The sequence below is a fragment of the Nuphar pumila genome, chromosome 11, assembly GCF_984573655.1.
Source record: "Nuphar pumila chromosome 11, dmNupPumi1.hap1.1, whole genome shotgun sequence".
NCBI classification, from domain to species: domain Eukaryota; kingdom Viridiplantae; phylum Streptophyta; class Magnoliopsida; order Nymphaeales; family Nymphaeaceae; genus Nuphar; species Nuphar pumila.
The window spans coordinates 12,332,803-12,345,407 of record NC_143259.1 but is presented as its reverse complement, the minus strand read 5'-3'; the positions used below and the strand labels follow the sequence as shown (position 1 = coordinate 12,345,407).

General features: G+C 38.9%; 1 pseudogene across 1 annotated transcript; it reads right to left on the bottom strand.

Moving 5' to 3' along the window:
* Positions 1-9,028: 9,028 nt before the first annotated feature.
* Positions 9,029-11,739, bottom strand: LOC149821985 (MND1-interacting protein 1 pseudogene; annotated as a pseudogene). Its single transcript, XR_016425770.1, has 2 exons — positions 9,994-11,739; positions 9,029-9,676 (listed from the first exon to the last, which is right to left on the bottom strand). The product of XR_016425770.1 is annotated as an MND1-interacting protein 1 pseudogene (transcript).
* Between the last annotated feature and the right edge of the window lie 866 nt (positions 11,740-12,605).

Below are 12,605 nucleotides of genomic sequence, written 5' to 3'. Positions count from 1 at the left end.
ACTCCTTGTTATATTCAGCAACACTGGTAGACTTGCTTTCTAACTTTGTAGGCTCCTATTTAAGGAGGCATCCGTCCTTTGTATTGGGCATCTCAATCAATACAACAACAACAACAACTACGCCTTCATCCCAAAACAATTGGGGTCGGCGATATGAACCAACAAAGAAAATCATTTTGGGTCTTCCACATGAATCCTTCTCCTCCATTCATTTCTATCCAATGCCATGTCCTCTCAAAGCATTCATATCCTTTCCTATCACCTCCATCCATGTCTTCCTAGGCCTACCCTGACCTCTTTTAACTAATATATTTTCCCATTTCTCCATCCTTCTAACTGGAGCATCATTAAGCCTTCGTCGAATATGTCCAAACCACCGTAAACGATTCTCTCTCATCTTATTTTCAATGGGTACAACGCCTACCTTCTTACGTATCTCCTCGTTCCGAATCTTATCTTTTATTGTATTTCCACACATCCATCTTAGCATACACATCTCAACTACACTCATTTTTTGAATATGATGTCTCTTGGCAGCCCAACATTTCGTACTATATAGTAAAGCGGGCCTAATAGTTGTCCTATAAAACTTTCCCTTCAACCGCAATGACATTCTATGATCGCACAACACTCCAGTTGCACTCTTCCATTTCATCCACCCAACCTTTATTCTATGATTTACATCTCCATCAATTTCTCCATACTTTTGAATGATAGATCCCAAATATTTGAAAGAATCATCCACCGGTATTTCTTGCTCACCAAGCTTCACTACACTCTCATCACTACTTCGTTGCTTACTAAATCGACATCCCATGTATTCTGTTTTACTCTTACTCAACTTAAAACCTCTTGCTTCCAATGTCTGTCTCCATAATTCTAACTTAGCATTAACCCCAGCTCTAGACTCATCAATCAAAACAATATCATCAGCAAACAACATGCACCACGACACATTTTCTTGAATTGATCTCGTAAGCTCATCCATCACTATAGCAAATAGGAAAGGGCTTAAAGTAGATCCTTGATGTAACCCAACCGTTATAGGAAAATTGGTTGTCACCCCTCCACAAGTGCGGACATTGGTTACTACTCCTTCATACATATCTTTAATTATACTAATGTACTTGAGAGAAACACCTTTCTTCATCATTGTCCACTAGAGAACGTCCCTAGGTACTCTATCGTAAGCCTTCTCCAAATCAATAAAAACCATATACAAATCTTTGTTCCTCTCTCTATTTCTCTCAATAAGTTGTCTAAGAAGATGTATAGCTTTCATAGTTGATCTTCAAGGCATAAAACCAAATTGATTCTCCGATATCATGACAACCTTCCTCAACCTAGACTCAATCACCCTCTCCCAAAGTTTCATAGTATGACTAATGAGTTTCATACTACGATAGTTTATGCAATCTTATATATCACCCTTATTCTTATATAGAGGCACCAAAGTACTCTTCCTCCACTCATTAGGCATCTTATTTGTCCGCCAAATCTTGTTAAAAAGATTTGTCAACCATTCTAAACTTTTCTCTCTCAAGCATTTCCAAGCCTCGATAGGTATACCATCTGGGCCAACTGCCATTCTTGATTTCATTTTCTTCAAAGACTCTGCAATTTCTTTCTTTTGAATCTTGCGCATGAAGTCATTATTCATCTCATGAAAAGGAATGGAAAAGTCTCCAAGATCTTGAGCATGACTTTCATTAAATAGCTTATCAAAACAATCTTTTCATTTCTCCTTAATCTCCTCATCTTTGACTAAAACCCTTTGCGTTTCATCTTTGATACATCTAACCATACCCAGATCCCTCGATTTCCTATCTCTCATCTTTGCAAGCCTATAAATATCCTTCTCGCCCTCTTTGGTATCCAACTTGTCATAAACCTCCTTATATATCTTATCCCTCGCGTTCCAAACTACTTTTTTAGCTTCCTTCTTTGCTATCATATACTTCTCCAAATTCTCATTATCACGACTTTTACTTAGATTTCTATAACACTCTCTTTTAACCTTAATAGCTAATTTGACATCCTCGTTCCACCACGATGTATCCTTACCTAGCGGTGCACCGCCTTTAGACTCACCCAATACCTCCTTAGCCACCTTTCTCATGCCACCCGCTATCTTATTCCACATAGATTCTGAATCCTCCTCGAGACACCAATCGACTTCCTTAACTACTCGCTCTACAAACATTCCTTGTTTAGCTCTTTTCAGTGCCCACCACTTAATTCTAGGATCTATCCTATGTCTATCCCTTTTGCGGCATTGTCTAATTCTAAGATCTAAAATTAAGACTCTATGTTGTGTAGCTACACTTTCTCCCGGTATAACCTTACAATCGATGCAACAACCCCTATCTCTCTTTCTAAGTAGGAAAAAATCTATCTGACTCGTATTAACCCCACTTTTAAATGTTACTAGGTGAGACTCCCTCTTCCTAAACCAAGTGTTTGTTAAGATCATATCATAGGACAAACCAAAATCTAAAATCCTTTCTCCACTTTCGTTTCTTTCTCCTATACCATAGCCTCCATGGATACTCTCAAATCCATCCCTATTAATGCCTACATGCCCATTAAGGTCACCGCCGATGAAAAGTCTTTCTCCATAAGATATCCCTTGTACTATTCCATCTAAATCTTCCCAAAATTGACGCTTAATGGAATCATCTAAACCTACTTGAGGTGCATAAACACTAATAATATTAATAATATCCGTACCTAATACTAATTTAATAAGTAAAATCCTATCATCCTTCCTACGGACCTCAACTACATTATCTATAAACTCCCGACTCATAACAATCCCTACTCCATTCATATTCTTATTTATTCTTGTATACCAAATCTTATATCCCCAATGTTCTATCACTTTTGCTTTCTCACCTAGCCATTTGGTCTCTTGTAGACATAAAATATCAATCTTTCTCTTACACATAACATCTACTAACTCTACCAACTTACTAATTAAAGATCCTATGTTCCAAGTGGCTAACCATAATTTTATGGTCTTGGACTAACTTCTTTACCCCCACCCGTCCAACAAAGTGAGGGAACCCTTGCCTATTTGACACCACACCCGGGCGCCAGTGTGACGCGTCGTTTCCGGGCGACGACCTAGCAACCCTTGCCCATTTATCACTTCCTCCGGGCCTATAAAGTACAACGCGTCGCTCAGTAAGAAACACCTTAACGAAATTCTCATATTGGTTCATATTCATAGGGTATGACTAAGTTTTTATGTTGGCTGTCACAAGCTTACCGCAACCCTCTTCCTTTATCCGGGCTTGGGACCGGCAGTGTATAACTAAACAGTTATACACAGCCGCATCTCAATCAATAAAAAAAAAATTCTGTGTGTGATCATTGACTTAGGTAGTTTTCGTTGAACCATGTAAAATCCTTGTTTTAGTGTATGATTGTTTTCTCTTTTTGCTTTTTCTTTGCTTTTTCTGTGCTTATTTCTTTGATTCATTGGTATGTACAATGGTCGTTCCCTATAACATGTATGAAAGAGACCATCCAACCATGCACTGGCCTATTGAATAAAAATTTGTGGTTCTTTACTCATGCATACACCACATTCACATGCATGTTTATATATGTACAAGTACATGAAAACAACTTATACATTCAAAAACTTAGGAACTGAGACGGCTCTTATGAATCAAGAGTAATGTACTTAAAATCAATTACTAGGTAGAATACTGAACATATACATAAAATAAGGGCCCTTATAGAACATTATAGAATAGAACCATGCACGGATCAACTGAGATCTTACTGATTCAAGTTGTTTTGATCAAATCTGATACTTTAGATGGATTCAGAATAATTGATTTAATAAGAATCGAGATGGTTGCTAGTCATAAAAAAAAACATCTTAATTTTTTGTATTTTGTCAGCTGTTGATTTTTGAATTACCAAAAAATCTCTGGTGATTCAAATGTACATTGATGTTGGCTAAATGGACAATGTAGATCACATCTATGAAGTCCGTTTTGAAATTATAACAACTTGAATCAATGAAATCCCAAAGAGGGTTATGAAGATAGGGATGACTGATGAGTGAAACCAGAGAGGCGGCCATGACAGTCGGATCTAGGGATGTCAATAGGTCGGGTTTGATGGCGTACCAAACCCTATAGGGTCAGGGTTCAAAAAATATTCATTTCCGTAGAACCGTTAAACCACGGCAGGTTCCGTTCGGTCCTCTTTCCCATGGGTATATGAACGCTCTCACTGGTGATAAATAAGAAGGTCCGACTACAATCTGGGTCGGACCTGAATGGTCCGATTAATATATGGAGCCAGGTATGGTTTGTAAAATTTCATACAAGACCCGGGCCAGACCCGAGTTCCAACTAAGATCCACAATTTTGCAACGTAAAAAGGATAAAAAGTACTATTTTATGAGGTATGTCTGGTTCATGTAATTCATATAGAATTTGGGATACGATTTCTCTTATAGTGGTCTGATTGAACCCAGGTCTGAACCGAGTATCAACATCTCAAATCAAGTCTGGGCCTGGTTTCACCTAGATCCAAACCAAACCCTACCGGTTGACACCCCTAGTCTCAACTCAATATATCATGTTTGGAATCCAAGGGTCATCACATTCATGGCTACTATACATACATGCATGATGATGACCAGCCAAAAAAAAAATTATCTAGGGCAGGGTACCTTAATTCCTCATGAATAAAGGATGTGGCCCTTCTTGGTCACACGTGTGACAGGTAGAGATTATTGGTAGGTGTTACACCTACATTTTTTATTTGAGAAAAAGAACCTTAATCAAGCAAGAAAGAACACTGATCCGATCATTTGAATGTATGATGGGATCCGTGTTCATCAAGGGAACCATAGTGACAAATATCGCGAGTTTTATGAAAATCTTGCTATAATATCAGGAGAAATTGCCCAAAAGTTTAAAATGGCAATTTCTTTCGAGATTTTCAAAATATCGTGAGTTTTATGAAAAAATCATAAATACCATGATTTAAATGCCATATTTACGTTTTATACGGCTATTTATCGAAAAAAAATTGTGTATTTGTATTTTTAAATAATTTGTATTAATATTTTCTTATAAAAAATAAATTTTATATTTCTTAATTTATTTTTTTATTGCCGAGATTTGCCAAAAAAAAAGCAAGATTTATGGAATTTTTTCAATTTCTCATGAGTTTTTGAAAAACGAGAAAATGCCGTTTGTCACTATGTTGGGAACACAAGAAACCCTAAGTATATTTTGGATCCCAAATAGATCCATTACATAAAAAAAAATCCAAATGCATTCTATGCACTGTATTTTATAAGAATCGACTCTTGTATCATCAGCTTTTGACGCACAAGTTTTTATAAGGTTTGAAAATCATCAATGTAAATTTTTTATAAATATTTTAATATTTAAGGCTTACAAAATCATGGTTTTTATAAAAAAAAAAACACGATCCAAGTGTTTTTTTTTCAGCAAATAAACCATCTAGATTTACCAAAAACAACCTGAAAACTAGGGGTGGCAATTTCTGACACGACCCGCCAACCCGCCTCTTAGGCGGGTTCGGGTTGGGCTTAAGCCAACCCGTTTAATAAACGGGTCGACCCGCGTAACCCGTTTATTAAACAGGTTGGGTTCGGGTTGGGGGTATGCCAACCCGGCTGACCCGTTTAATAAACAGGTTAGGCGGGTGGGTCAACCCGCCAACCCGACCCGTCAACCTGACCCGCCAACCTGCCTACCTGCCAACCCGATCCGTCAACCTGAAAACCCGTTTACCCGACCCAACCCATTTATTAAATGGGTTGGCGGGTCGTGTCGGGTTACCCGTTTATTAAACGGGTCGGGTTAGTGTTTGCCACAGCCGACCCGTTTAATAAACGGGTCGGGTTCGGGTTGAGGTATGCTGACCCGCCAACCCGACCCGATTGCCACCCCTACTGAAAACCCTCTGTTCGCTTGCAGTAGACAAGAAAACAGCTACCCTATATATATATATATATATATATATAGAGAGAGAGAGAGAGAGAGAGACACTTGACCAACCATTTGTTCGATATCCCAAAAACAACCCTAAATGATGGCGAAAAACATTTCAGGACCAATCTTTTCAACAAAATCGTCAAAAAGATACTTCAGTTCAGTCTGATGTGAAACGTGAGTTCTGTATAATACATTACTAAATTACTCTAAGTAAAACACAAGTATATATTTTAATCATGAAATTAACTTCAGGACTACATTAGTGGCAGGGGTGGCAATAGGTTCGGGTTGGCGGGTCAGCATACCTCAACCCGAACCCAACCCGTTTATTAAACAGGTCGGCTGTGGCAAACACGAACCCGGCCCGTTTAATAAACGGGTAACCCAACACGACCTGCCAACCCATTTAATAAATGGGTTGGGTCGGGTAAACGGGTTCTCAGGTTGGCGGGTTGACCCACCCACCTAACCCATTTATTAAACGGGTCAGGCGGGTAGGCATACCCTTAACACGAACCCGACCCGTTTAATAAACGGGTTAGGCGGGTCGACCCGTTTATTAAACGAGTTCATTTTTTCCAAACCCGAACCCGCCTAAGAGGCGGGTTGGCGGGTCGTGTCAGGTTTTGCCACCCCTAATTAGTGGCTTACATTTTCGTTTAATATCACCAAAACAGTTCCAATTCATTCCAAGGCGACTTTTTAGATAATACTAGAAAAACCACCTAAGTTCATCGGCATAAAGCCCCATGACCTCCTTGGCCACCAGAAAAATCTACCCAGCTTCGACTCTGGTAAAAGATATGCACCCGAGTTTCAAACTAGTGACATCCTGTCAACTTAGTGACATTAATGAGTTGCCTTTACCACATGAGCAAAGCCCTGGCTTGGGGCATGGGGGTAAAGCCTACTCACCACAGTTCGGTAGCCCTTAATTATTACAAAGGCCAACTCTTAAGCATCTGAGATGAGAAAAATGACACCAACATTCAAGTGGTGGTGAAGAAAACTTTACTGGAGAGCTACAAATGACAGCATAGTGAAGAGGCCATCCAAGGCCGAGTTTTTCTAAAAGTGAAAAGCTTTTCTCTGTGCATGACAAGGAGAAAATGCTGAACAGAATTGAAGAGGCACTGGTTGGATCTCTCAGATCTCCATAATATGAAATGATTCACCAAAAGTGCAAGGGTACCTTCAAACACAGAAGTGTCTTTCCAGTTTCCACATCTTTTGAATTAGGACAAGTAAGCTTCCCAAGAAGCCACATTCCAAGCTTTTGTAGCAGAAGGGCAGAAGACTCATGATGTCACCAAAGTGTCTGCAGAAAGCAGGCAGCTGTCTAACAGCATTATGAAGAGAGGAAGGAATCAATGCTTCAGGACCAAATGATGAAAAATGTTCCTGGTCCACCACCTCTTTTTACTTGGTGGATAGATCATTAACTAAGCCCATTGAGGATGATATTTGAAATCAGAGTTAAAAATGCCTCATCATATGTGTGACAACACGTCCAACCCCTCTTCAACGGGAATTTAGGCATCAAGAATCGACTGTATAGGCATCAGTAATAATTTTTGGGCCGATTTTCCAGTTTTTATGGAATGAGGTCCAAGCTTCAAACACTGGCTGCTGCAAAATGGGGCAGAATAATTGAGGATATTTCTTACATTTAAGTTTTAACTTCAGTACTTCAAACAAATCCAGTTTTTGGTTTTGTTCTGCAAAATGCCAAGTCAGGTCAAGTGATTCATAGTGCTAGTATAAATCAAGGAAGCTGAGGCATGATTACTTGGTTGGTACAAGAATTGTAAAGCTTCACAGCCAAAAGAACAGGCACCATAAGGGCAGAGAAAAAGAATCATTTTGGCCAGAGATGAAAACCATGAAGAGGATCCATAAGGACAGGTACCAAATCAACCTCATGAGACAAGGTCTACAAGGAATCTCAGGTCAAAAAATTATTGTTCGAACAATTGGACAGCAAAAAGGTTATGTTGCCTACGGATGGGTGCAGCTGCTCTATGTGATTCATCTGAGGGAGGGAGGTTCAAACTTCAGATACATCTCAGGAATAGAAGATCAGGTAAGATGATGACAAACAACCCCCCCCCCCCCCCCCCCCCCCCAAAAAAAAAAAAAAAAGAAAATTTTCCGGGAGCCAAGTTAAATAGATTATAATTTGACATAATACCGTGGCATTTTTTTATTGCATTGTTTCACCTGTTTTTAACTTCTTATCGATGCTTTGAAATCTCTAACAAGCTGCCAAAATTTTGTTGAAGACTCCAAAGCTCAAATTCTGGCAAAGACACAGTAGAAGTTGAGAGGGGACACATAAGCAGAAAGAGAACTAGGCAAGCCAGTTGCAAAACCTCTACATGTAAAAGTGCTGTGTTTCATTATTTGCAAAGAAGACACTGAAACTCAAGTACCAACTTAAACATATGCCAAAGAAGTAAATTTGAGTAATATGAAGATATGGTTCTCAATGACACAGATAAGAAGCCAATGTCGAATGTTTGATCTAAGGAAACTAAATAACTACTATGAAAATCAACAAAACCAAAGACTAGAGCATAATGAGCAAGGATATGGCATTAAACAAATGTAACTGCATTATAACTTAATGGGCAGCCAAACCAACATGCAAAAACGATAACCGATGGAAATATTAGTCCATTTTATATAGAAGTTGATAGATAATATTAGCTAATTTTATTTTGATCTACTCATTTAACCTTGATTTGCATATAGAAGATTGGAAAATTACAGCATATTTTACAGGCGACATTTCCATTTAAATATATAACTTTGACCACTTAATTCAAACAAAGTTTTCTTCTCATAACCATGATATAGTACTGTCTATAATGTATACTGATTTTCAAAATGATACATTATGAGACACGACTAACAACATCCAAATTTTTTATGGTAAGGGGAATCAAAGATAATCAAATGGAACTTTTGAACAAGCTGCTGATCCATAAGCATTACAAGATCCACACACACACACACACACACAAGATTAAAAATGTAAACATCCAGATTCGATTCAGTTGTCAGCATCATAGTGATATACAAGCAAATGTTTATTTTTTATTGTAACATCCAAATGATGTCTCTTGTACAATACCACAGCCTATTAATGTTTTGTAAATCTAAGAGACAATGCCATAGACACAAATTCTCTGTTCTATCTCACTATCACAAGAAGGGCAATTTTTCTTGGGCTGTTTCTCATGGGCTTCACTGCAACCAACACAAAGAACCTGATGAGCACAAGGTAGAAAGACGACTGAAACCTCTTCCTTCATACAAACCAAGCATCCCCTATCACGCTTGATCTCTTTACAAGATGATTCCTGAACTTTTTCCAGTTGATTGTTGGTCTTTGTATTTGATTCTCTTAATCTCTTTGGCATATCCCCATCGTATGCAGATTGCATGTTTGATAAGCAATTAAGCTGAGAGGATTTTGATGATGCTTTCAGACGTGAAAGTTCGTCTTCAAGCCTTTGGATGTCATCCTTGTGCCTTTGAAAGTCAATTTCAGTCTTGCGGCGCAAGGCCTCCTGCCTCCTTGCAATATTGACTTCAGTTGCTTCCGTTGCTCTCCTTTCCTCCTCTGCCCGTGAGATTGCTAGCTCCTTTGCTTTCATTTCATTCTTCCACTTCATCTGTCACAAAGCAAACATCAGAAGACTCGGGAACAAGCTATTGACTAATCCTGCAACATAGTGCTCCTTGCAATTTCCCAGAAATTATTGAAATGTAGACTACACATCTTTGGACAGTAAGAAGGAAGAGAGTGACAAGCAGCTAATAACTATTAACAGAAGTCCCAAAAATGTTTCCAGATAATTGATAATTCATAAATGTATAGCAATAACACGAAACCCAATTCAATACGCATTGCAGTTGCTGAGACAAATAGAAATGTTAAAACGAGATAAAAAAATGGATCAGATACAGGGAAGTCTCACTTCATACTGACCTCAACTTCTTTCTGCGCCTCCTTGATGAGATGCAACTGTTGCTGCAATTGGTTGTTCTTCTGTTTCTCCTCAGCCACCTGGTCCTGCAACTTAGCATTCTGCCTCTCCCACGCCAGAAGTTTCTTTTGAGACTTCTTCTCTCGCTTCTCGACCTCTAAGCATTCTTTAATTGACTCAGATGCACTTAGTTTTGCAGCAACTGTCTCAGCCCTGATTTCTGCATTCTCAGTTTCAAGTTGTCCTACAACAGCATTGGCATGTTCGGATTGAATATTTACCTTCTTCAAAGCACCTTCCAGATCAAAGAGCTTCTTCATGGCCCCATCATCAAGTGACTGCTTATTCTTCTGGCTTAAAGTTTCCTTCCTTTCCATTCTCAACATCTTCAGTTCATTGAGATCGTTGCTTAGTTTTTTAGCAGCTTGCAACGCTTTCTTTTGAGCCCACTCAATTCTCTCTTGCAATTGCCTCTCCAGCATTTCCATTTGGTGCGTTAATTTCAAAATCATTTCATCTCTTTGGTCGACTGTTCCATCAAGTTTCTCATCAATACACAAGTTCTGCAGGTTACCCATTACGGAACTTACAACATCAGGATTACTGGTGTCCCTGGATCCTTGACAATGTTCAGGTGGAATCTGAGATCCAGAACCAGTTTCAGATGGCAGTTCAGTCCATGCAGCAACATTCATCATGTGAGAAGAATTTGTATTCTCGTACATGATATCTGGTTGGTGTTTGATTAAATTAGAGCATTCTGATATTGACAATACCCCACTTTTTGCATTATGCTGCATGCAATATGAGAGTGAGGGATGAAAGCAACCAAGGGAAGAAGAACTCAGAGGAGCCTGTCCCCCTGCTTTTGAGACTTCTGAAAAACAAGAGAACATAGAAGCCACATTTCTTCTCAACATTGACAATTTCATCGAAGGTGAAATTCCATCAACGGCTCCAGTTGTAGAATTCGAGTTTGTACCAGCTGTGTTGTTCATGAATCCACTGAAATTTAAGCCTTGACCTGCAAATCCCAATCTACCATATATTTCACAAGACTCAGAAACTTCAGTTCCAGACACCAAATATGAAGGAGAAGGACGAATAGGCGTGGGAACCGAAACGCCTCCCTGTGATGGTAGCTGGTTCCCTTCTTCCGAACCATTACCAACTTCTCCACCTTTTTCAGATGAAGGCAGTGGAAATTCCAATGCAGTAGCCCTACCAACATGGAGATCACTCATAAGGAGGCACCACATTGCATCTCCTTTACTCAGTTGGGGCCTAACTTGCTGAAGCAAACACACCATCCCTGCCAAGGAATACCGCTCGAGTTGCTTCAAATCTCCAAAAACAACCCCAGAATCATCTAAACCCTTATTAATACCATGATTCAAGCATGCCAACGAATTGTGAATAATATTAGATAGCACATCCCCACTCCCATAACAATGTCCGTTCCTCAACACCGCCTTTAGCGCGACTTCCTCGTTGTATCCCAACGAAACAATTTTAGATATAGCCTCAATGTAAAGGAATTCCAAGTTCTTCAACAACAATTCCTCCAATTGTTGTTCACTACAGATTCCCCACTCGCTTACATCCATCTCATGGGGCTCTGATGAATACTTCCTGCAATCACCTACATCCGAAAACTCGACGGTACCCGAGCACGATTGCTCAGGAAGGTTACCATCATTCACATTCATCAGACCCACATTAGGACCAATCTTCCTACCATTTGTCATGGTTTTCGCCCTACCTGTACCCATTTCAGAATCAGAATCAAGATTTCCTAATTCTGATACAATTTTTGGATTACCAATTAAGAAGAATTCAACAAACCATCAAAACAAAAGCCAAAAGAAAGGGGGAAAAGACGACAGATGATAATTACTGAACGAATTTCAAATTTCGATCGAAATTCAGTTATGAATAGCAAAAAAAAAAAAAACATCAAAATCCACAATAAGAGAAATAAGCGAACCCACAAATCGAAAACAAAAAGTAATTCTGAATATAAAGAAACTTGCCGGCGTTGGTAGAGATCCAAAACTCTCCCTCTCTTTCTCTCTCTCTCTCTGTTGAAAGATTCCAACAGAGTACCGAGAAGAGATGCTAGCAATTATAGAATTATAGAAAGAAGGAAAAGAAATCTGAGACTTACCCAAAATCAGAAAAGGAAAAGCAAAAGCAAAAAGAGAAAAAAAAAAACATCCTGAAAAAACGGTGGCAATGTTCCGAGAATTTCGAAAATGTTAAACTGTACACTTATGACACAGACGCAGACACGAGGACACGGAATGGGGGGGGGGGGGGTTTACTCAGGATTTCGATTTTTTTCAAAATGGACACCTGGACACGAAACATTAATTTAAAAATAATATTCAACAAATTTTTCTATTTTAATATTTAAAAATTATTATTAAAAATACAAAAAGTTATTTATAATAACCCTTACAAATTCGTGTTTGAATCAGCATGTCTTGTCGTGTTTTATATTGGACACGTTGGCCGAACGGCGTGTCCCTGTGACATACCCCTAGACAAGCAGAAAATGGATGTATAAAGGTCGAATCCAAACCGATCCAAATCAGGATTCGAATGTTGTGCA